Below are 5024 nucleotides of genomic sequence, written 5' to 3'. Positions count from 1 at the left end.
TATAATAGAATTATTATAGATTATTATAATTATTAATTATTAGATATTAATAACAACATTTTTCTTAGAGAAACCTCCAAATATTTGGAAACTAAATAACACACTTCTTTTTTTTTTTTTTTTTAAAGATTTTATTTATTTACTTGACAGAGATAGAGACAGCCAGCGAGAGAGGGAACACAAGCAGGGAGAGTGGGAGAGGAAGAAGCAGGCTCATAGGGAAGAGCCTGATGTGGGGCTCGATCCCATAACGCCGGGATCACGCCCTGAGCCGAAGGCAGACGCTTAACCGCTGTGCCACCCAGGCGCCCCTAAATAACACACTTCTAAATAACACATGGATGAAAGAAAGAATTAAAGGAGTAATTAAAACATATTTTGAACTAATAAAAATAAAACCACAGCAAGTGAGAATTTGTAGGATGCTACTAAGGTAGCTTTGAGGGGGAAATTTACAGCATCAAACACCTGTATTAGAATAGAAGAAAGGTTTCAAATCAAGAATCTTAAGACACACACACACACACACACACACACACATGCACACACACACAGCAAATTAAACCAAAAGTAAGCAAAAAGAAAAAAGAAAATAATAAATATCAAAATATAAATCAATAAAATAGAAAATAATAAGGTAATCAATAGAACTAAAAGCTGCCTCTTTGAGAAAATCAATTAAGATAAAACACTGTGAGACTTATAAGAGAAAAAAGAAAGAACATATAAATGACAAATAACAAGATAGGTGACATCACTTCAAATTCTACACATATAAAAGGACAATAAGGATTATTTTAGACAACTTTATGTCAATAAATATGACAACTTAGATAACAAGTTTCCTTGAATTACAAAAATTACCAAAGCTCACTCAAGAAGAGTTAAATATCTATATCTATATTCTGTATATCTATTTAGGAAAATGGGATGGTTAAAAACCTCCTCCAAAGAAACTCTAGGTGGAGATGACTTCATGAGTACATTCTATCAAACATCAAAGGAAGCAATAATACCAATGTACACAAACTCTTCCAAAAATAGCATAGAGAAGAGAATAGTTCCCAACTCATTCTAGGAAGCCAGGATAAGGTAGTACCTTTAAAATGTAACAAGACAAAGACATTACAAGAAAAGAACACCATAAACTAAAATCCCTCGAGCAAAAATTCTATACAAAATGTATAGCAAATTGAATTCCACACTATAGATATAGATATATACATATATATTATGTACACTATATTAAAGAGATAAAATATCAGGTGACCAAATGAAGTTTATCCCCAGAATGCAAGGTTGGTTTAACATTTGAAAATCAATCAATATACTTTAGCACACAAATTAAAAATCATGTGCTTATCTAAATAAATGTCAAAAAGCACTTAATAAAATCTAACATTCATTCCTGATAAATACTCTTAGTAAACTAAAATTGCAAGGGAATTTCCTCAACTTCATAAAGGTCATCAAAAGAAACCTACAGCTACCATCATACTTGATGGTTAAAACTTAAATACTTCCTCTGTAAGATCAGGAACCAGAAATAATGTCTGCTATTATTACTTTAATTCAACACTATACTAGTGGTTCTAGCCAGTGCAATCAAGAAAGAAAAAAAAGGCATTCAGATTGAAAAGGAAGAACTCAAACTGTTTTTGTTTGCAAGTGACATGATCATTTATGTAGAAAATATGATGGAATCTTTTTTAAAAAGCTATTAGAACTAATAACTGAGGGGTACCTGGGTGGCTCAGTCAGTTAAGCATCTGCCTTTGGCTCAGGTCATGATCTCAGGGTCCTGGGATCCAGCCCCATATTGGGCTCCCTGCTTGGTGGGGAGTCTGCTTCACCCTCTCCCTCTGCCCATCCCCCCATTCATGCTCTCTCTTTCTCTGTCTCTCTCCTTCTCTCTCTCTTTCAAATAAATAAATAAAAATCTTTAAAAAAAGAACTAATAACTGAGATCAGTAATTACAAGATCAAAATAAAAAATCAATTCCATTTCTCTGTACTAGCAGCAAATAATCAGAAACTTTGAATAGAAAAAAATTACCATATATAATAACATAAAAATATGAACCACTTAGACATAAATTTGACAAAGAAGTGAAAGACTTGTACACTAAAACTATAAAAAATGGCTGAAAGAAATTAAAGAAAACCTAAATAAAGGGAAGGGTATACCTTGTTCATAGATCAGAAAACTCAATATTATAAAGATGTCAACTGTCTTCAAATGAATCTATAGATTCAATACACTGCCAATCAAACTCCCAGTTGGATTTTTTTTAGAAGTTGACTGTCTGATTCTAAAATTCTTATGGAAGTGCAAAGAATCTAGAATAGCCAAACCACTCTGAAAAAGACAAACATATTTGGAGGTATAACACTACCTGATTTCAAGAATTATTATGGGGGCGCCTGGGTGGCTCAGTCAGTTGAGTGTCCAACTCTTGATTTTGGCTCAGGTCATGATCTCATGTTCGTGGGACTGAGCCCCACATTGGGCTCCATGCTCAGCAGGGAGTCTGCCTCTCTCTCTCTCTCCCTCTGCACCTGCTCCCACTCCCACACTCTCTCTAAAATAAATAAATAAATCCTTTAAAAAAAGAATTATTACAAAGTTACACTAATACAAACAGTGCAGTAGGGACACCTGGGTGGCTCAGTTGGTTAAGCATCTGTCTTCGGCTAAGGTCATGATCCCAGGGTTCTGGGGTTGAGTTCCTCATTGGGCTCCTTGCTTAGGGGAGAGCCTGCTTCTCTCTCTGCCTGCTTCTCCCTCTACCTGCCACTCCTCCTCCTTGTGTATGCATCCTCTCTCTCTCTCTCTGACAAATAAGTAAATAAAATCTTTTTTATAAGTGCAGCATTAGCATAAATTTAGAAAAATAAATCAATGGAACAATATGGAAAGTCCAGAAATAAGCCCAGACATATACCTGGACAACTGATTTTTGACAAAGGTACAATGATAATGCAGTGGGAAAAGAACAGTCTTTTCAACAACTTGTGCAGGAACAAGTGCATATACATATGAAAAGTAAGAACTTAGATCTCTATCTCATTTCACATGCAAGATTTAACTCAAAATGGACCTAAATGTAAAAATATAAATCTGTGAAACTTGTGGAAGAAAATAGGAGCAAATCTTTGTGACCTTGGGTTCGGCAAGGATTTCTTAGATACAACATAAAAAGCATAATTCATAAAAGAACAAAGCGATTAATTGGACTTGGTTAAATTAATAACTTCTACTCTTTAAAAGACACTCTAATGATAATGAAAAGACAAGACACAGACTGGGAAAAAAATCTTTGCTGAACCTACATCTGGGGACACCTGGGTGGCTCAGTCGGTTAAGTGTCTGCCTTTGGCTCAGGTCCCAGGGTGCTGGGAGCGAGTCCCACATTGGGCTCCTTGCTCAGTGGGGAGCCTGCTTCTCCCTCTGCCTTCTGCTCCCCCTGCTTGTGCACTCTCTTTCTCTCTGACAAATAAATAAATAAAATCTTAAAAAAAAAACCCTACATCTGATAAAAGATTTGTTTCCAGAGTATATATTCTCAAAATTCAACAATAAGATAAACAAACCAATAAAAAAAATTGAGTAAGACAGTTGAACTGACAATTTAAGATACATAGATGGCAAATAAACATAAGAAAAAGATGCTCAATGTTATTAGTCATTAGGGAAATGCAAATGAAAACCACAATTAGAAAAACCCATAATGAATAACACTACATAGCTATTAGAACGGCTAAAATTAAAAAAACTTACCATACCAAGTTTGATGAGGATGTGGAAGAGCTGAAACTCTTCACCTTCTGGTGACAATGTCAATGTTACACCCACTCTGCAAGACAATTTGGCAGTTTCTTAAGAAGTTGAACATACATGGGGGCGCCTGGGTGGCACAGCGGTTAAGCGTCTGCCTTCAACTCAGGGCGTGATCCCGGCGTTATGGGATCGAGCCCCACGTCAGGCTCTTCGCTAGGAGCCTGCTTCTTCCTCTCCCACTCCCCCTGCTTGTGTTCCCTCTCTCGCTGGCTGTCTCTGTCTCTGTCAAATAAATAAATAAAATCTTTAAAAAAAAAAAAAAGAAGTTGAACATACATGGACCATATGATCTGCCCAATCTATTCATAGGTATTTACTCAAGAGAAAAATTTATGACCACACAAAGACTCACACACAAATGTTTACAGAAGCCTTATTTGTAATAGCCAAGATCTCAAAACAGCTCAACTGCTTATCAGTAGGTGAATAGGTAAACAATGACATATCCATAAAGTGGAATACTATTCAGCATTAAAAAAGAACGAACTGTTGCTACATATAACAGCGTGGATGAATCTTAAAACCATCATGCACAATGAAAGAAGCCAACCAAAAAAAATGTACATATTTTATGATTAAACTCTAGAAAATTTGAAACTAACCAATAGTGACAGAAAAGAGATTGGTGACTGCTGGGAGATAGGGGACAAGTAGGTGTGGGAAGGAGGAATTACAAAAGTACAAGCAGAAACTTTTGGAGATGATTGATATCTTCACTGTCTTGATTGTAGTGATGATTTTCACAGGTATATACATATGTAAAAATTATGTACTTTATTTTTTAAGGTTTTATTAATTTATTTGAGAGAGAGCAAGTGAGAGAGAGAGTGAGCAGGAGCGGGGGAGAGGCAGAGGGAAAATCAGACTCCCCGCTGAGCAGAGAGCCTGATGCCAGAACCCTAGGATCATGATCTGAGCCAAAGGCAGATGCTTAAGTGACTGAGCCACCCAGGCACCCCAAAATTATATACTTTAAACATGTAGTTTATCATGGACTCTTTATACAAACTTTAGTAAAAATATATATGAATAAACTTTATCTGTATATAAAACACCTCTTTACTGAGTATACCTGACATATAATAAACTATACATAAAACTTTTTTTTTAACGATTTTTTAAATTATATTATGTTAATCACCATACAGTACATCCCCGGATTCCGATGTAAAGTTCGATGCTT

This window comes from Ailuropoda melanoleuca, chromosome 4 (assembly GCF_002007445.2).
Source record: "Ailuropoda melanoleuca isolate Jingjing chromosome 4, ASM200744v2, whole genome shotgun sequence".
Taxonomy (NCBI): Eukaryota; Metazoa; Chordata; class Mammalia; order Carnivora; family Ursidae; genus Ailuropoda; species Ailuropoda melanoleuca.
This window is presented reverse-complemented; position numbering follows the sequence as displayed.